Here is a 19,407-nt window from a genome sequence, read left to right as displayed (position 1 = left end):
GCTCAGAGCCTATTATGACACGCGCAGCCAGTGTTCCATTGCCACATTCCATCTACTGCAGGCGGGATACCTGGATGGCTGAATGTCACTGAGAAGCTCACAGACACCGCCTTAAGCAACAGTTTAAAAGAATGCCACAGACTAATCAACCAAACTTTTTGGGTTGGTTTCTCTTTTATAGTCTGCAGGCATTAAATGAAAGAAGTCAGTGTTCCAGCAGAGGGAGACAACGTTTCAGAAAAGGCATTGTAGCAAACCAAAAAAGAAATTTTAAGCGCAGCAGAGTAACCAGCTCACATACCTGTTAGCTCAGGTGAGTTTAAAAGGCTGCTGTTGATAACAAGGGCATTTGCTAAATAGATGGTGTGTGTGCAACAATATACTGAAAGGTCAATTATATTGTGCAGCTTATCTCACCACCTGTAGTTATTTAGGTGAAAGCTCCAAAATGCTTGCCTAATATGTCTGTTTATCCAAAAGGAAGTATAGAGGGAGAGCTAGATAGATAGCATTGCATTACATTACATGGCAATGCAATGCACAGTTGCTGAAGTTGAACCAAAATGAGCTTGTCATCTGGCTTCTGCAACTTTTAACATGAAAAATCCAATGAGGAGAAGAAAAGCAAAGCCAAAGAGTCCATCCCAAAATCCGACAAACAAGCCAAATGAACAAAAAGCATTGAATTCAATTCTTTCTGATTTTAGAAACTGCATTAAAGAAGGGGTGCACCGGTCCTGGAGATACTGCAATACCAGGTCAATGCGTGGAGTGGACAGAGCAAGCTCTTTTTCCATCTCCCTGTTCTAAAAATCCATTTAATATATGGTCCCCAGATAGGGGACGTATCAGATATTAAACTGATAAGAACAGATACTACACTTGATCTTAGCCAAAAGGCCGAGAAGCGATAACCAGAATTGGTTTCCGACTACGGTGCCACCCAAGGATTCTGAAAAGTCCATTTGTGGAGATGGCCACCTGGACTCCCGTTAAGAAGACATGCTGTCAACCTCTAGATCCCTCACATGCCTGCACTTTTCGGCTTGCTGCTGCTGCAATCCACGCGTTTTAGATCTGCATAACTCCACCTCTTTTAGCACAGTACCCTCAACCCCCGGCTGTTCCCACCCGCCTCAACACCGTTGGAAGGGAGGAGAACCAATTAAGGCGGGGGGGGGGGTGAAACGAGCAGCTGTCTACCCTTAGCAGGAGGGTTGCTGATTAATTACCTCTCCTGCTGCTGCTGCTGCTGGCTGTCCAGCAGCAGACTGAAGGTGGCTGCTGCTGTGCGCAGGTATATAAAGGCTCAGAGCCTATTATGACACGCGCAGCCAGCGTTCCATTGCCACATTCCGTCTACTGCAGGCGGGATACCTGGATGGCTGAATGTCACTGAGAAGCTCACAGAGACCGCCATAAGCAACAGTTTAAAAGAATGCCACAGACTAATCAACCAAACTTTTTGGGTTGGTTTCTCTTTTATAGTCTGCAGGCATTAAATGAAAGAAGTCAGTGTTCCAGCAGAGGGAGACAACGTTTCAGAAAAGGCATTGTAGCAAACCAAAAAAGAAATTTTAAGCGCAGCAGAGTAACCAGCTCACATACCTGTTAGCTCAGGTGAGTTTAAAAGGCTGCTGTTGATAACAAGGGCATTTGCTAAATAGATGGTGTGTGTGCAACAATATACTGAAAGGTCAATTATATTGTGCAGCTTATCTCACCACCTGTAGTTATTTAGGTGAAAGCTCCAAAATGCTTGCCTAATATGTCTGTTTATCCAAAAGGAAGTATAGAGGGAGAGCTAGATAGATAGCATTGCATTACATTACATGGCATTGCAATGCACAGTTGCTGAAGTTGAACCAAAATGAGCTTGTCATCTGGCTTCTGCAACTTTTAACATGAAAAATCCAATGAGGAGAAGAAAAGCAAAGCCAAAGAGTCCATCCCAAAATCCGACAAACAAGCCAAATGAACAAAAAGCATTGAATTCAATTCTTTCTGATTTTAGAAACTGCATTAAAGAAGGGGTGCACCGGTCCTGGAGATACTGCAATACCAGGACAATGCGTGGAGTGGACAGAGCAAGCTCTTTTTCCATCTCCCTGTTCTAAAAATCCATTTAATATATGGTCCCCAGATAGGGGACGTATCAGATATTAAACTGATAAGAACAGATACTACACTTGATCTTAGCCAAAAGGCCGAGAAGCGATAACCAGAATTGGTTTCCGACTACGGTGCCACCCAAGGATTCTGAAAAGTCCATTTGTGGAGATGGCCACCTTGACTCCCGTTAAGAAGACATGCTGTCAACCTCTAGATCCCTCACATGCCTGCACTTTTCGGCTTGCTGCTGCTGCAATCCACGCGTTTTAGATCTGCATAACTCCACCTCTTTTAGCACAGTACCCTCAACCCCCGGCTGTTCCCACCCGCCTCAACACCGTTGGAAGGGAGGAGAACCAATTAAGGCGGGGGGGGGGGGGTGGAACGAGCAGCTGTCTACCCTTAGCAGGAGGGTTGCTGATTAATTACCTCTCCTGCTGCTGCTGCTGCTGGCTGACCAGCAGCAGACTGAAGGTGGCTGCTGCTGTGCGCAGGTATATAAAGGCTCAGAGCCTATTATGACACGCGCAGCCAGCGTTCCATTGCCACATTCCGTCTACTGCAGGCGGGATACCTGGATGGCTGAATGTCACTGAGAAGCTCACAGAGACCGCCATAAGCAACAGTTTAAAAGAATGCCACAGACTAATCAACCAAACTTTTTGGGTTGGTTTCTCTTTTATAGTCTGCAGGCATTAAATGAAAGAAGTCAGTGTTCCAGCAGAGGGAGACAACGTTTCAGAAAAGGCATTGTAGCAAACCAAAAAAGAAATTTTAAGCGCAGCAGAGTAACCAGCTCACATACCTGTTAGCTCAGGTGAGTTTAAAAGGCTGCTGTTGATAACAAGGGCATTTGCTAAATAGATGGTGTGTGTGCAACAATATACTGAAAGGTCAATTATATTGTGCAGCTTATCTCACCACCTGTAGTTATTTAGGTGAAAGCTCCAAAATGCTTGCCTAATATGTCTGTTTATCCAAAAGGAAGTATAGAGGGAGAGCTAGATAGATAGCATTGCATTACATTACATGGCAATGCAATGCACAGTTGCTGAAGTTGAACCAAAATGAGCTTGTCATCTGGCTTCTGCAACTTTTAACATGAAAAATCCAATGAGGAGAAGAAAAGCAAAGCCAAAGAGTCCATCCCAAAATCCGACAAACAAGCCAAATGAACAAAAAGCATTGAATTCAATTCTTTCTGATTTTAGAAACTGCATTAAAGAAGGGGTGCACCGGTCCTGGAGATACTGCAATACCAGGTCAATGCGTGGAGTGGACAGAGCAAGCTCTTTTTCCATCTCCCTGTTCTAAAAATCCATTTAATATATGGTCCCCAGATAGGGGACGTATCAGATATTAAACTGATAAGAACAGATACTACACTTGATCTTAGCCAAAAGGCCGAGAAGCGAAAACCAGAATTGGTTTCCGACTACGGTGCCACCCAAGGATTCTGAAAAGTCCATTTGTGGAGATGGCCACCTGGACTCCCGTTAAGAAGACATGCTGTCAACCTCTAGATCCCTCACATGCCTGCACTTTTCGGCTTGCTGCTGCTGCAATCCACGCGTTTTAGATCTGCATAACTCCACCTCTTTTAGCACAGTACCCTCAACCCCCGGCTGTTCCCACCCGCCTCAACACCGTTGGAAGGGAGGAGAACCAATTAAGGCGGGGGGGGGGTGGAACGAGCAGCTGTCTACCCTTAGCAGGAGGGTTGCTGATTAATTACCTCTCCTGCTGCTGCTGCTGCTGCTGGCTGTCCAGCAGCAGACTGAAGGTGGCTGCTGCTGTGCGCAGGTATATAAAGGCTCAGAGCCTATTATGACACGCGCAGCCAGCGTTCCATTGCCACATTCCGTCTACTGCAGGTGGGATACCTGGATGGCTGAATGTCACTGAGAAGCTCACAGAGACCGCCAGAAGCAACAGTTTAAAAGAATGCCACAGACTAATCAACCAAACTTTTTGGGTTGGTTTCTCTTTTATAGTCTGCAGGCATTAAATGAAAGAAGTCAGTGTTCCAGCAGAGGGAGACAACGTTTCAGAAAAGGCATTGTAGCAAACCAAAAAAGAAATTTTAAGCGCAGCAGAGTAACCAGCTCACATACCTGTTAGCTCAGGTGAGTTTAAATGGCTGCTGTTGATAACAAGGGCATTTGCTAAATAGATGGTGTGTGTGCAACAATATACTGAAAGGTCAATTATATTGTGCAGCTTATCTCACCACCTGTAGTTATTTAGGTGAAAGCTCCAAAATGCTTGCCTAATATGTCTGTTTATCCAAAAGGAAGTATAGAGGGAGAGCTAGATAGATAGCATTGCATTACATTACATGGCAATGCAATGCACAGTTGCTGAAGTTGAACCAAAATGAGCTTGTCATCTGGCTTCTGCAACTTTTAACATGAAAAATCCAATGAGGAGAAGAAAAGCAAAGCCAAAGAGTCCATCCCAAAATCCGACAAACAAGCCAAATGAACAAAAAGCATTGAATTCAATTCTTTCTGATTTTAGAAACTGCATTAAAGAAGGGGTGCACCGGTCCTGGAGATACTGCAATACCAAGTCAATGCGTGGAGTGGACAGAGCAAGCTCTTTTTCCATCTCCCTGTTCTAAAAATCCATTTAATATATGGTCCCCAGATAGGGGACGTATCAGATATTAAACTGATAAGAACAGATACTACACTTGATCTTAGCCAAAAGGCCGAGAAGCGATAACCAGAATTGGTTTCCGACTACGGTGCCACCCAAGGATTCTGAAAAGTCCATTTGTGGAGATGGCCACCTGGACTCCCGTTAAGAAGACATGCTGTCAACCTCTAGATCCCTCACATGCCTGCACTTTTCGGCTTGCTGCTGCTGCAATCCACGCGTTTTAGATCTGCATAACTCCACCTCTTTTAGCACAGTACCCTCAACCCCCGGCTGTTCCCACCCGCCTCAACACCGTTGGAAGGGAGGAGAACCAATTAAGGCGGGGGGTGGGGGGGGTGCAACGAGCAGCTGTCTACCCTTAGCAGGAGGGTTGCTGATTAATTACCTCTCCTGCTGCTGCTGCTGCTGCTGGCTGTCCAGCAGCAGACTGAAGGTGGCTGCTGCTGTGCGCAGGTATATAAAGGCTCAGAGCCTATTATGACACGCGCAGCCAGCGTTCCATTGCCACATTCCGTCTACTGCAGGCGGGATACCTGGATGGCTGAATGTCACTGAGAAGCTCACAGAGACCGCCATAAGCAACAGTTTAAAAGAATGCCACAGACTAATCAACCAAACTTTTTGTGTTTGTTTCTCTTTTATAGTCTGCAGGCATTAAATGAAAGAAGTCAGTGTTCCAGCAGAGGGAGACAACGTTTCAGAAAAGGCATTGTAGCAAACCAAAAAAGAAATTTTAAGCGCAGCAGAGTAACCAGCTCACATACCTGTTAGCTCAGGTGAGTTTAAAAGGCTGCTGTTGATAACAAGGGCATTTGCTAAATAGATGGTGTGTGTGCAACAATATACTGAAAGGTCAATTATATTGTGCAGCTTATCTCACCACCTGTAGTTATTTAGGTGAAAGCTCCAAAATGCTTGCCTAATATGTCTGTTTATCCAAAAGGAAGTATAGAGGGAGAGCTAGATAGATAGCATTGCATTACATTACATGGCAATGCAATGCACAGTTGCTGAAGTTGAACCAAAATGAGCTTGTCATCTGGCTTCTGCAACTTTTAACATGAAAAATCCAATGAGGAGAAGAAAAGCAAAGCCAAAGAGTCCATCCCAAAATCCGACAAACAAGCCAAATGAACAAAAAGCATTGAATTCAATTCTTTCTGATTTTAGAAACTGCATTAAAGAAGGGGTGCACCGGTCCTGGAGATACTGCAATACCAGGTCAATGCGTGGAGTGGACAGAGCAAGCTCTTTTTCCATCTCCCTGTTCTAAAAATCCATTTAATATATGGTCCCCAGATAGGGGACGTATCAGATATTAAACTGATAAGAACAGATACTACACTTGATCTTAGCCAAAAGGCCGAGAAGCGATAACCAGAATTGGTTTCCGACTACGGTGCCACCCAAGGATTCTGAAAAGTCCATTTGTGGAGATGGCCACCTGGACTCCCGTTAAGAAGACATGCTGTCAACCTCTAGATCCCTCACATGCCTGCACTTTTCGGCTTGCTGCTGCTGCAATCCACGCGTTTTAGATCTGCATAACTCCACCTCTTTTAGCACAGTACCCTCAACCCCCGGCTGTTCCCACCCGCCTCAACACCGTTGGAAGGGAGGAGAACCAATTAAGGCGGGGGGGGGGGTGGAACGAGCAGCTGTCTACCCTTAGCAGGAGGGTTGCTGATTAATTACCTCTCCTGCTGCTGCTGCTGCTGCTGGCTGTCCAGCAGCAGACTGAAGGTGGCTGCTGCTGTGCGCAGGTATATAAAGGCTCAGAGCCTATTATGACACGCGCAGCCAGCGTTCCATTGCCACATTCCGTCTACTGCAGGCGGGATACCTGGATGGCTGAATGTCACTGAGAAGCTCACAGAGACCGCCATAAGCAACAGTTTAAAAGAATGCCACAGACTAATCAACCAAACTTTTTGGGTTGGTTTCTCTTTTATAGTCTGCAGGCATTAAATGAAAGAAGTCAGTGTTCCAGCAGAGGGAGACAACGTTTCAGAAAAGGCATTGTAGCAAACCAAAAAAGAAATTTTAAGCGCAGCAGAGTAACCAGCTCACATACCTGTTAGCTCAGGTGAGTTTAAAAGGCTGCTGTTGATAACAAGGGCATTTGCTAAATAGATGGTGTGTGTGCAACAATATACTGAAAGGTCAATTATATTGTGCAGCTTATCTCACCACCTGTAGTTATTTAGGTGAAAGCTCCAAAATGCTTGCCTAATATGTCTGTTTATCCAAAAGGAAGTATAGAGGGAGAGCTAGATAGATAGCATTGCATTACATTACATGGCAATGCAATGCACAGTTGCTGAAGTTGAACCAAAATGAGCTTGTCATCTGGCTTCTGCAACTTTTAACATGAAAAATCCAATGAGGAGAAGAAAAGCAAAGCCAAAGAGTCCATCCCAAAATCCGACAAACAAGCCAAATGAACAAAAAGCATTGAATTCAATTCTTTCTGATTTTAGAAACTGCATTAAAGAAGGGGTGCACCGGTCCTGGAGATACTGCAATACCAGGTCAATGCGTGGAGTGGACAGAGCAAGCTCTTTTTCCATCTCCCTGTTCTAAAAATCCATTTAATATATGGTCCCCAGATAGGGGACGTATCAGATATTAAACTGATAAGAACAGATACTACACTTGATCTTAGCCAAAAGGCCGAGAAGCGATAACCAAAATTGGTTTCCGACTACGGTGCCACCCAAGGATTCTGAAAAGTCCATTTGTGGAGATGGCCACCTGGACTCCCGTTAAGAAGACATGCTGTCAACCTCTAGATCCCTCACATGCCTGCACTTTTCGGCTTGCTGCTGCTGCAATCCACGCGTTTTAGATCTGCATAACTCCACCTCTTTTAGCACAGTACCCTCAACCCCCGGCTGTTCCCACCCGCCTCAACACCGTTGGAAGGGAGGAGAAACAATTAAGGCGGGGGGGGGGGGTGGAACGAGCAGCTGTCTACCCTTAGCAGGAGGGTTGCTGATTAATTACCTCTCCTGCTGCTGCTGCTGCTGCTGGCTGTCCAGCAGCAGACTGAAGGTGGCTGCTGCTGTGCGCAGGTATATAAAGGCTCAGAGCCTATTATGACACGCGCAGCCAGTGTTCCATTGCCACATTCCATCTACTGCAGGCGGGATACCTGGATGGCTGAATGTCACTGAGAAGCTCACAGACACCGCCTTAAGCAACAGTTTAAAAGAATGCCACAGACTAATCAACCAAACTTTTTGGGTTGGTTTCTCTTTTATAGTCTGCAGGCATTAAATGAAAGAAGTCAGTGTTCCAGCAGAGGGAGACAACGTTTCAGAAAAGGCATTGTAGCAAACCAAAAAAGAAATTTTAAGCGCAGCAGAGTAACCAGCTCACATACCTGTTAGCTCAGGTGAGTTTAAAAGGCTGCTGTTGATAACAAGGGCATTTGCTAAATAGATGGTGTGTGTGCAACAATATACTGAAAGGTCAATTATATTGTGCAGCTTATCTCACCACCTGTAGTTATTTAGGTGAAAGCTCCAAAATGCTTGCCTAATATGTCTGTTTATCCAAAAGGAAGTATAGAGGGAGAGCTAGATAGATAGCATTGCATTACATTACATGGCAATGCAATGCACAGTTGCTGAAGTTGAACCAAAATGAGCTTGTCATCTGGCTTCTGCAACTTTTAACATGAAAAATCCAATGAGGAGAAGAAAAGCAAAGCCAAAGAGTCCATCCCAAAATCCGACAAACAAGCCAAATGAACAAAAAGCATTGAATTCAATTCTTTCTGATTTTAGAAACTGCATTAAAGAAGGGGTGCACCGGTCCTGGAGATACTGCAATACCAGGTCAATGCGTGGAGTGGACAGAGCAAGCTCTTTTTCCATCTCCCTGTTCTAAAAATCCATTTAATATATGGTCCCCAGATAGGGGACGTATCAGATATTAAACTGATAAGAACAGATACTACACTTGATCTTAGCCAAAAGGCCGAGAAGCGATAACCAGAATTGGTTTCCGACTACGGTGCCACCCAAGGATTCTGAAAAGTCCATTTGTGGAGATGGCCACCTGGACTCCCGTTAAGAAGACATGCTGTCAACCTCTAGATCCCTCACATGCCTGCACTTTTCGGCTTGCTGCTGCTGCAATCCACGCGTTTTAGATCTGCATAACTCCACCTCTTTTAGCACAGTACCCTCAACCCCCGGCTGTTCCCACCCGCCTCAACACCGTTGGAAGGGAGGAGAACCAATTAAGGCGGGGGGGGGGTGTGGAACGAGCAGCTGTCTACCCTTAGCAGGAGGGTTGCTGATTAATTACCTCTCCTGCTGCTGCTGCTGCTGCTGGCTGTCCAGCAGCAGACTGAAGGTGGCTGCTGCTGTGCGCAGGTATATAAAGGCTCAGAGCCTATTATGACACGCGCAGCCAGCGTTCCATTGCCACATTCCGTCTACTGCAGGCGGGATATCTGGATGGCTGAATGTCACTGAGAAGCTCACAGAGACCGCCATAAGCAACAGTTTAAAAGAATGCCACAGACTAATCAACCAAACTTTTTGGGTTGGTTTCTCTTTTATAGTCTGCAGGCATTAAATGAAAGAAGTCAGTGTTCCAGCAGAGGGAGACAACGTTTCAGAAAAGGCATTGTAGCAAACCAAAAAAGAAATTTTAAGCGCAGCAGAGTAACCAGCTCACATACCTGTTAGCTCAGGTGAGTTTAAAAGGCTGCTGTTGATAACAAGGGCATTTGCTAAATAGATGGTGTGTGTGCAACAATATACTGAAAGGTCAATTATATTGTGCAGCTTATCTCACCACCTGTAGTTATTTAGGTGAAAGCTCCAAAATGCTTGCCTAATATGTCTGTTTATCCAAAAGGAAGTATAGAGGGAGAGCTAGATAGATAGCATTGCATTACATTACATGGCAATGCAATGCACAGTTGCTGAAGTTGAACCAAAATGAGCTTGTCATCTGGCTTCTGCAACTTTTAACATGAAAAATCCAATGAGGAGAAGAAAAGCAAAGCCAAAGAGTCCATCCCAAAATCCGACAAACAAGCCAAATGAACAAAAAGCATTGAATTCAATTCTTTCTGATTTTAGAAACTGCATTAAAGAAGGGGTGCACCGGTCCTGGAGATACTGCAATACCAGGTCAATGCGTGGAGTGGACAGAGCAAGCTCTTTTTCCATCTCCCTGTTCTAAAAATCCATTTAATATATGGTCCCCAGATAGGGGACGTATCAGATATTAAACTGATAAGAACAGATACTACACTTGATCTTAGCCAAAGGGCCGAGAAGCGATAACCAGAATTGGTTTCCGACTACGGTGCCACCCAAGGATTCTGAAAAGTCCATTTGTGGAGATGGCCACCTGGACTCCCGTTAAGAAGACATGCTGTCAACCTCTAGATCCCTCACATGCCTGCACTTTTCGGCTTGCTGCTGCTGCAATCCACGCGTTTTAGATCTGCATAACTCCACCTCTTTTAGCACAGTACCCTCAACCCCCGGCTGTTCCCACCCGCCTCAACACCGTTGGAAGGGAGGAGAACCAATTAAGGCGGGGGGGGGGGTGTGGAACGAGCAGCTGTCTACCCTTAGCAGGAGGGTTGCTGATTAATTACCTCTCCTGCTGCTGCTGCTGCTGCTGGCTGTCCAGCAGCAGACTGAAGGTGGCTGCTGCTGTGCGCAGGTATATAAAGGCTCAGAGCCTATTATGACACGCGCAGCCAGCGTTCCATTGCCACATTCCGTCTACTGCAGGCGGGATACCTGGATGGCTGAATGTCACTGAGAAGCTCACACAGACCGCCATAAGCAACAGTTTAAAAGAATGCCACAGACTAATCAACCAAACTTTTTGGGTTGGTTTCTCTTTTATAGTCTGCAGGCATTAAATGAAAGAAGTCAGTGTTCCAGCAGAGGGAGACAACGTTTCAGAAAAGGCATTGTAGCAAACCAAAAAAGAAATTTTAAGCGCAGCAGAGTAACCAGCTCACATACCTGTTAGCTCAGGTGAGTTTAAAAGGCTGCTGTTGATAACAAGGGCATTTGCTAAATAGATGGTGTGTGTGCAACAATATACTGAAAGGTCAATTATATTGTGCAGCTTATCTCACCACCTGTAGTTATTTAGGTGAAAGCTCCAAAATGCTTGCCTAATATGTCTGTTTATCCAAAAGGAAGTATAGAGGGAGAGCTAGATAGATAGCATTGCATTACATTACATGGCAATGCAATGCACAGTTGCTGAAGTTGAACCAAAATGAGCTTGTCATCTGGCTTCTGCAACTTTTAACATGAAAAATCCAATGAGGAGAAGAAAAGCAAAGCCAAAGAGTCCATCCCAAAATCCGACAAACAAGCCAAATGAACAAAAAGCATTGAATTCAATTCTTTCTGATTTTAGAAACTGCATTAAAGAAGGGGTGCACCGGTCCTGGAGATACTGCAATACCAGGACAATGCGTGGAGTGGACAGAGCAAGCTCTTTTTCCATCTCCCTGTTCTAAAAATCCATTTAATATATGGTCCCCAGATAGGGGACGTATCAGATATTAAACTGATAAGAACAGATACTACACTTGATCTTAGCCAAAAGGCCGAGAAGCGATAACCAGAATTGGTTTCCGACTACGGTGCCACCCAAGGATTCTGAAAAGTCCATTTGTGGAGATGGCCACCTGGACTCCCGTTAAGAAGACATGCTGTCAACCTCTAGATCCCTCACATGCCTGCACTTTTCGGCTTGCTGCTGCTGCAATCCACGCGTTTTAGATCTGCATAACTCCACCTCTTTTAGCACAGTACCCTCAACCCCCGGCTGTTCCCACCCGCCTCAACACCGTTGGAAGGGAGGAGAACCAATTAAGGCGGGGGGGGGGTGGAACGAGCAGCTGTCTACCCTTAGCAGGAGGGTTGCTGATTAATTACCTCTCCTGCTGCTGCTGCTGCTGGCTGTCCAGCAGCAGACTGAAGGTGGCTGCTGCTGTGCGCAGGTATATAAAGGCTCAGAGCCTATTATGACACGCGCAGCCAGCGTTCCATTGCCACATTCCGTCTACTGCAGGCGGGATACCTGGATGGCTGAATGTCACTGAGAAGCTCACAGAGACCGCCATAAGCAACAGTTTAAAAGAATGCCACAGACTAATCAACCAAACTTTTTGGGTTGGTTTCTCTTTTATAGTCTGCAGGCATTAAATGAAAGAAGTCAGTGTTCCAGCAGAGGGAGACAACGTTTCAGAAAAGGCATTGTAGCAAACCAAAAAAGAAATTTTAAGCGCAGCAGAGTAACCAGCTCACATATCTGTTAGCTCAGGTGAGTTTAAAAGGCTGCTGTTGATAACAAGGGCATTTGCTAAATAGATGGTGTGTGTGCAACAATATACTGAAAGGTCAATTATATTGTGCAGCTTATCTCACCACCTGTAGTTATTTAGGTGAAAGCTCCAAAATGCTTGCCTAATATGTCTGTTTATCCAAAAGGAAGTATAGAGGGAGAGCTAGATAGATAGCATTGCATTACATTACATGGCAATGCAATGCACAGTTGCTGAAGTTGAACCAAAATGAGCTTGTCATCTGGCTTCTGCAACTTTTAACATGAAAAATCCAATGAGGAGAAGAAAAGCAAAGCCAAAGAGTCCATCCCAAAATCCGACAAACAAGCCAAATGAACAAAAAGCATTGAATTCAATTCTTTCTGATTTTAGAAACTGCATTAAAGAAGGGGTGCACCGGTCCTGGAGATACTGCAATACCAGGTCAATGCGTGGAGTGGACAGAGCAAGCTCTTTTTCCATCTCCCTGTTCTAAAAATCCATTTAATATATGGTCTCCAGATAGGGGACGTATCAGATATTAAACTGATAAGAACAGATACTACACTTGATCTTAGCCAAAAGGCCGAGGAGCGATAACCAGAATTGGTTTCCGACTACGGTGCCACCCAAGGATTCTGAAAAGTCCATTTGTGGAGATGGCCACCTGGACTCCCGTTAAGAAGACATGCTGTCAACCTCTAGATCCCTCACATGCCTGCACTTTTCGGCTTGCTGCTGCTGCAATCCACGCGTTTTAGATCTGCATAACTCCACCTCTTTTAGCACAGTACCCTCAACCCCCGGCTGTTCCCACCCGCCTCAACACCGTTGGAAGGGAGGAGAACCAATTAAGGCGGGGGGGGGGTGGAACGAGCAGCTGTCTACCCTTAGCAGGAGGGTTGCTGATTAATTACCTCTCCTGCTGCTGCTGCTGCTGCTGGCTGTCCAGCAGCAGACTGAAGGTGGCTGCTGCTGTGCGCAGGTATATAAAGGCTCAGAGCCTATTATGACACGCGCAGCCAGCGTTCCATTGCCACATTCCGTCTACTGCAGGCGGGATACCTGGATGGCTGAATGTCACTGAGAAGCTCACAGAGACCGCCATAAGCAACAGTTTAAAAGAATGCCACAGACTAATCAACCAAACTTTTTGGGTTGGTTTCTCTTTTATAGTCTGCAGGCATTAAATGAAAGAAGTCAGTGTTCCAGCAGAGGGAGACAACGTTTCAGAAAAGGCATTGTAGCAAACCAAAAAAGAAATTTTAAGCGCAGCAGAGTAACCAGCTCACATACCTGTTAGCTCAGGTGAGTTTAAAAGGCTGCTGTTGATAACAAGGGCATTTGCTAAATAGATGGTGTGTGTGCAACAATATACTGAAAGGTCAATAATATTGTGCAGCTTATCTCACCACCTGTAGTTATTTAGGTGAAAGCTCCAAAATGCTTGCCTAATATGTCTGTTTATCCAAAAGGAAGTATAGAGGGAGAGCTAGATAGATAGCATTGCATTACATTACATGGCAATGCAATGCACAGTTGCTGAAGTTGAACCAAAATGAGCTTGTCATCTGGCTTCTGCAACTTTTAACATGAAAAATCCAATGAGGAGAAGAAAAGCAAAGCCAAAGAGTCCATCCCAAAATCCGACAAACAAGCCAAATGAACAAAAAGCATTGAATTCAATTCTTTCTGATTTTAGAAACTGCATTAAAGAAGGGGTGCACCGGTCCTGGAGATACTGCAATACCAGGTCAATGCGTGGAGTGGACAGAGCAAGCTCTTTTTCCATCTCCCTGTTCTAAAAATCCATTTAATATATGGTCCCCAGATAGGGGACGTATCAGATATTAAACTGATAAGAACAGATACTACACTTGATCTTAGCCAAAAGGCCGAGAAGTGATAACCAGAATTGGTTTCCGACTACGGTGCCACCCAAGGATTCTGAAAAGTCCATTTGTGGAGATGGCCACCTGGACTCCCGTTAAGAAGACATGCTGTCAACCTCTAGATCCCTCACATGCCTGCACTTTTCGGCTTGCTGCTGCTGCAATCCACGCGTTTTAGATCTGCATAACTCCACCTCTTTTAGCACAGTACCCTCAACCCCCGGCTGTTCCCACCCGCCTCAACACCGTTGGAAGGGAGGAGAACCAATTAAGGCGGGGGGGGGGGTGGAACGAGCAGCTGTCTACCCTTAGCAGGAGGGTTGCTGATTAATTACCTCTCCTGCTGCTGCTGCTGCTGGCTGTCCAGCAGCAGACTGAAGGTGGCTGCTGCTGTGCGCAGGTATATAAAGGCTCAGAGCCTATTATGACACGCGCAGCCAGCGTTCCATTGCCACATTCCGTCTACTGCAGGCGGGATACCTGGATGGCTGAATGTCACTGAGAAGCTCACAGAGACCGCCATAAGCAACAGTTTAAAAGAATGCCACAGACTAATCAACCAAACTTTTTGGGTTGGTTTCTCTTTTATAGTCTGCAGGCATTAAATGAAAGAAGTCAGTGTTCCAGCAGAGGGAGACAACGTTTCAGAAAAGGCATTGTAGCAAACCAAAAAAGAAATTTTAAGCGCAGCAGAGTAACCAGCTCACATACCTGTTAGCTCAGGTGAGTTTAAAAGGCTGCTGTTGATAACAAGGGCATTTGCTAAATAGATGGTGTGTGTGCAACAATATACTGAAAGGTCAATTATATTGTGCAGCTTATCTCACCACCTGTAGTTATTTAGGTGAAAGCTCCAAAATGCTTGCCTAATATGTCTGTTTATCCAAAAGGAAGTATAGAGGGAGAGCTAGATAGATAGCATTGCATTACATTACATGGCAATGCAATGCACAGTTGCTGAAGTTGAACCAAAATGAGCTTGTCATCTGGCTTCTGCAACTTTTAACATGAAAAATCCAATGAGGAGAAGAAAAGCAAAGCCAAAGAGTCCATCCCAAAATCCGACAAACAAGCCAAATGAACAAAAAGCATTGAATTCAATTCTTTCTGATTTTAGAAACTGCATTAAAGAAGGGGTGCACCGGTCCTGGAGATACTGCAATACCAGGTCAATGCGTGGAGTGGACAGAGCAAGCTCTTTTTCCATCTCCCTGTTCTAAAAATCCATTTAATATATGGTCCCCAGATAGGGGACGTATCAGATATTAAACTGATAAGAACAGATACTACACTTGATCTTAGCCAAAAGGCCGAGAAGCGATAACCAGAATTGGTTTCCGACTACGGTGCCACCCAAGGATTCTGAAAAGTCCATTTGTGGAGATGGCCACCTGGACTCCCGTTAAGAAGACATGCTGTCAACCTCTAGATCCCTCACATGCCTGCACTTTTCGGCTTGCTGCTGCTGCAATCCACGCGTTTTAGATCTGCATAACTCCACCTCTTTTAGCACAGTACCCTCAACCCCCGGCTGTTCCCACCCGCCTCAACACCGTTGGAAGGGAGGAGAACCAATTAAGGCGGGGGGGGGGGGTGGAACGAGCAGCTGTCTACCCTTAGCAGGAGGGTTGCTGATTAATTACCTCTCCTGCTGCTGCTGCTGCTGCTGGCTGTCCAGCAGCAGACTGAAGGTGGCTGCTGCTGTGCGCAGGTATATAAAGGCTCAGAGCCTATTATGACACGCGCAGCCAGCGTTCCATTGCCACATTCCGTCTACTGCAGGCGGGATACCTGGATGGCTGAATGTCACTGAGAAGCTCACAGAGACCGCCATAAGCAACAGTTTAAAAGAATGCCACAGACTAATCAACCAAACTTTTTGGGTTGGTTTCTCTTTTATAGTCTGCAGGCATTAAATGAAAGAAGTCAGTGTTCCAGCAGAGGGAGACAACGTTTCAGAAAAGGCATTGTAGCAAACCAAAAAAGAAATTTTAAGCGCAGCAGAGTAACCAGCTCACATACCTGTTAGCTCAGGTGAGTTTAAAAGGCTGCTGTTGATAACAAGGGCATTTGCTAAATAGATGGTGTGTGTGCAACAATATACTGAAAGGTCAATTATATTGTGCAGCTTATCTCACCACCTGTAGTTATTTAGGTGAAAGCTCCAAAATGCTTGCCTAATATGTCTGTTTATCCAAAAGGAAGTATAGAGGGAGAGCTAGATAGATAGCATTGCATTACATTACATGGCAATGCAATGCACAGTTGCTGAAGTTGAACCAAAATGAGCTTGTCATCTGGCTTCTGCAACTTTTAACATGAAAAATTCAATGAGGAGAAGAAAAGCAAAGCCAAAGAGTCCATCCCAAAATCCGACAAACAAGCCAAATGAACAAAAAGCATTAAATTCAATTCTTTCTGATTTTAGAAACTGCATTAAAGAAGGGGTGCACCGGTCCTGGAGATACTGCAATACCAGGTCAATGCGTGGAGTGGACAGAGCAAGCTCTTTTTCCATCTCCCTGTTCTAAAAATCCATTTAATATATGGTCCCCAGATAGGGGACGTATCAGATATTAAACTGATAAGAACAGATACTACACTTGATCTTAGCCAAAAGGCCGAGAAGCGATAACCAGAATTGGTTTCCGACTACGGTGCCACCCAAGGATTCTGAAAAGTCCATTTGTGGAGATGGCCACCTGGACTCCCGTTAAGAAGACATGCTGTCAACCTCTAGATCCCTCACATGCCTGCACTTTTCGGCTTGCTGCTGCTGCAATCCACGCGTTTTAGATCTGCATAACTCCACCTCTTTTAGCACAGTACCCTCAACCCCCGGCTGTTCCCACCCGCCTCAACACCGTTGGAAGGGAGGAGAACCAATTAAGGCGGGGGGGGGGGGGGTGGAACGAGCAGCTGTCTACCCTTAGCAGGAGGGTTGCTGATTAATTACCTCTCCTGCTGCTGCTGCTGCTGCTGGCTGTCCAGCAGCAGACTGAAGGTGGTTGCTGCTGTGCGCAGGTATATAAAGGCTCAGAGCCTATTATGACACGCGCAGCCAGCGTTCCATTGCCACATTCCGTCTACTGCAGGCGGGATACCTGGATGGCTGAATGTCACTGAGAAGCTCACACAGACCGCCATAAGCAACAGTTTAAAAGAATGCCACAGACTAATCAACCAAACTTTTTGGGTTGGTTTCTCTTTTATAGTCTGCAGGCATTAAATGAAAGAAGTCAGTGTTCCAGCAGAGGGAGACAACGTTTCAGAAAAGGCATTGTAGCAAACCAAAAAAGAAATTTTAAGCGCAGCAGAGTAACCAGCTCACATACCTGTTAGCTCAGGTGAGTTTAAAAGGCTGCTGTTGATAACAAGGGCATTTGCTAAATAGATGGTGTGTGTGCAACAATATACTGAAAGGTCAATTATATTGTGCAGCTTATCTCACCACCTGTAGTTATTTAGGTGAAAGCTCCAAAATGCTTGCCTAATATGTCTGTTTATCCAAAAGGAAGTATAGAGGGAGAGCTAGATAGATAGCATTGCATTACATTACATGGCAATGCAATGCACAGTTGCTGAAGTTGAACCAAAATGAGCTTGTCATCTGGCTTCTGCAACTTTTAACATGAAAAATCCAATGAGGAGAAGAAAAGCAAAGCCAAAGAGTCCATCCCAAAATCCGACAAACAAGCCAAATGAACAAAAAGCATTGAATTCAATTCTTTCTGATTTTAGAAACTGCATTAAAGAAGGGGTGCACCGGTCCTGGAGATACTGCAATACCAGGTCAATGCGTGGAGTGGACAGAGCAAGCTCTTTTTCCATCTCCCTGTTCTAAAAATCCATTTAATATATGGTCCCCAGATAGGGGACGTATCAGATATTAAACTGATAAGAACAGATACTACACTTGATCTTAGCCAAAAGGCCGAGAAGCGATAACCAGAATTGGTTTCCGACTACGGTGCCACCCAAGGATTCTGAAAAGTCCATTTGTGGAGATGGCCACCTGGACTCTCGTTAAGAAGACATGCTGTCAACCTCTAGATCCCTCACATGCCTGCACTTTTCGGCTTGCTGCTGCTGCAATCCACGAGTTTTAGATCTGCATAATTCCACCTCTTTTAGCACAGTACCCTCAACCCCCGGCTGTTCCCACCCGCCTCAACACCGTTGGAAGGGAGGAGAACCAATTAAGGCGGGGGGGGGGGGTGGAACGAGCAGCTGTCTACCCTTAGCAGGAGGGTTGCTGATTAATTACCTCTCCTGCTGCTGCTGCTGCTGGCTGTCCAGCAGCAGACTGAAGGTGGCTGCTGCTGTGCGCAGGTATATAAAGGCTCAGAGCCTATTATGACACGCGCAGCCAGCGTTCCATTGCCACATTCCGTCTACTGCAGGCGGGATACCTGGATGGCTGAATGTCACTGAGAAGCTCACAGAGACCGCCATAAGCAACAGTTTAAAAGAATGCCACAGACTAATCAACCAAACTTTTTGGGTTGGTTTCTCTTTTATAGTCTGCAGGCATTAAATGAAAGAAGTCAGTGTTCCAGCAGAGGGAGACAACGTTTCAGAAAAGGCATTGTAGCAAACCAAAAAAGAAATTTTAAGCGCAGCAGAGTAACCAGCTCACATACCTGTTAGCTCAGGTGAGTTTAAAAGGCTGCTGTTGATAACAAGGGCATTTGCTAAATAGATGGTGTGTGTGCAACAATATACTGAAAGGTCAATTATATTGTGCAGCTTATCTCACCACCTGTAGTTATTTAGGTGAAAGCTCCAAAATGCTTGCCTAATATGTCTGTTTATCCAAAAGGAAGTATAGAGGGAGAGCTAGATAGATAGCATTGCATTACATTACATGGCAATGCAATGCACAGTTGCTGAAGTTGAACCAAAATGAGCTTGTCATCTGGCTTCTGCAACTTTTAACATGAAAAATTCAATGAGGAGAAGAAAAGCAAAGCCAAAGAGTCCATCCCAAAATCCGACAAACAAGCCAAATGAACAAAAAGCATTGAATTCAATTCTTACTGATTTTAGAAACTGCATTAAAGAAGGGGTGCACCGGTCCTGGAGATACTGCAATACCAGGTCAATGCGTGGAGTGGACAGAGCAAGCTCTTTTTCCATCTCCCTGTTCTAAAAATCCATTTAATATATGGTCCCCAGATAGGGGACGTATCAGATATTAAACTGATAAGAACAGATACTACACTTGATCTTAGCCAAAAGGCCGAGAAGCGATAACCAGAATTGGTTTCCGACTACGGTGCCACCCAAGGATTCTGAAAAGTCCATTTGTGGAGATGGCCACCTGGACTCCCGTTAAGAAGACATGCTGTCAACCTCTAGATCCCTCACATGCCTGCACTTTTCGGCTTGCTGCTGCTGCAATCCACGCGT

The 19,407-nt window shown here is 45.2% G+C and overlaps 15 non-coding genes across 15 annotated transcripts; all 15 read right to left on the bottom strand.

Moving 5' to 3' along the window:
- Positions 1–721: 721 nt before the first annotated feature.
- LOC141159152 (U2 spliceosomal RNA) lies at positions 722–912 on the bottom strand. Its single transcript, XR_012249165.1, has one exon. It is a non-coding gene; the product is annotated as a U2 spliceosomal RNA (small nuclear RNA).
- Positions 913–2,028: 1,116 nt separating this feature from the next.
- LOC141159403 (U2 spliceosomal RNA) lies at positions 2,029–2,219 on the bottom strand. Its single transcript, XR_012249410.1, has one exon. It is a non-coding gene; the product is annotated as a U2 spliceosomal RNA (small nuclear RNA).
- A 1,118-nt stretch (positions 2,220–3,337) lies between these two features.
- LOC141159597 (U2 spliceosomal RNA) lies at positions 3,338–3,528 on the bottom strand. The gene has a single exon (XR_012249600.1). It is a non-coding gene; the product is annotated as a U2 spliceosomal RNA (small nuclear RNA).
- Positions 3,529–4,646: 1,118 nt separating this feature from the next.
- On the bottom strand, positions 4,647–4,837 carry LOC141159630 (U2 spliceosomal RNA). Its single transcript, XR_012249633.1, has one exon. It is a non-coding gene; the product is annotated as a U2 spliceosomal RNA (small nuclear RNA).
- Positions 4,838–5,960: 1,123 nt separating this feature from the next.
- Positions 5,961–6,151, bottom strand: LOC141159151 (U2 spliceosomal RNA). Its single transcript, XR_012249164.1, has one exon. It is a non-coding gene; the product is annotated as a U2 spliceosomal RNA (small nuclear RNA).
- Positions 6,152–7,270: 1,119 nt separating this feature from the next.
- Positions 7,271–7,461, bottom strand: LOC141159150 (U2 spliceosomal RNA). The gene has a single exon (XR_012249163.1). It is a non-coding gene; the product is annotated as a U2 spliceosomal RNA (small nuclear RNA).
- Positions 7,462–8,581: 1,120 nt separating this feature from the next.
- LOC141159149 (U2 spliceosomal RNA) lies at positions 8,582–8,772 on the bottom strand. The gene has a single exon (XR_012249162.1). It is a non-coding gene; the product is annotated as a U2 spliceosomal RNA (small nuclear RNA).
- Positions 8,773–9,892: 1,120 nt separating this feature from the next.
- LOC141159655 (U2 spliceosomal RNA) lies at positions 9,893–10,083 on the bottom strand. The gene has a single exon (XR_012249658.1). It is a non-coding gene; the product is annotated as a U2 spliceosomal RNA (small nuclear RNA).
- Positions 10,084–11,204: 1,121 nt separating this feature from the next.
- On the bottom strand, positions 11,205–11,395 carry LOC141159402 (U2 spliceosomal RNA). Its single transcript, XR_012249409.1, has one exon. It is a non-coding gene; the product is annotated as a U2 spliceosomal RNA (small nuclear RNA).
- Positions 11,396–12,510: 1,115 nt separating this feature from the next.
- On the bottom strand, positions 12,511–12,701 carry LOC141160066 (U2 spliceosomal RNA). Its single transcript, XR_012250054.1, has one exon. It is a non-coding gene; the product is annotated as a U2 spliceosomal RNA (small nuclear RNA).
- A 1,118-nt stretch (positions 12,702–13,819) lies between these two features.
- LOC141159478 (U2 spliceosomal RNA) lies at positions 13,820–14,010 on the bottom strand. Its single transcript, XR_012249484.1, has one exon. It is a non-coding gene; the product is annotated as a U2 spliceosomal RNA (small nuclear RNA).
- Positions 14,011–15,126: 1,116 nt separating this feature from the next.
- On the bottom strand, positions 15,127–15,317 carry LOC141159148 (U2 spliceosomal RNA). The gene has a single exon (XR_012249161.1). It is a non-coding gene; the product is annotated as a U2 spliceosomal RNA (small nuclear RNA).
- Positions 15,318–16,437: 1,120 nt separating this feature from the next.
- On the bottom strand, positions 16,438–16,628 carry LOC141159147 (U2 spliceosomal RNA). Its single transcript, XR_012249160.1, has one exon. It is a non-coding gene; the product is annotated as a U2 spliceosomal RNA (small nuclear RNA).
- A 1,122-nt stretch (positions 16,629–17,750) lies between these two features.
- LOC141159146 (U2 spliceosomal RNA) lies at positions 17,751–17,941 on the bottom strand. Its single transcript, XR_012249159.1, has one exon. It is a non-coding gene; the product is annotated as a U2 spliceosomal RNA (small nuclear RNA).
- Positions 17,942–19,058: 1,117 nt separating this feature from the next.
- Positions 19,059–19,249, bottom strand: LOC141159144 (U2 spliceosomal RNA). Its single transcript, XR_012249157.1, has one exon. It is a non-coding gene; the product is annotated as a U2 spliceosomal RNA (small nuclear RNA).
- Between the last annotated feature and the right edge of the window lie 158 nt (positions 19,250–19,407).

Source organism: Phyllobates terribilis, unplaced genomic scaffold (genome assembly GCF_046119375.1).
Source record: "Phyllobates terribilis strain yellow unplaced genomic scaffold, ASM4611937v1 Scaffold_8__6_contigs__length_399053987, whole genome shotgun sequence".
In the NCBI taxonomy this organism is placed as follows: Eukaryota; Metazoa; Chordata; class Amphibia; order Anura; family Dendrobatidae; genus Phyllobates; species Phyllobates terribilis.
The sequence above is the reverse complement of the archived record's forward strand: the minus strand, read 5'-3'. Positions and strand labels throughout refer to the sequence as shown.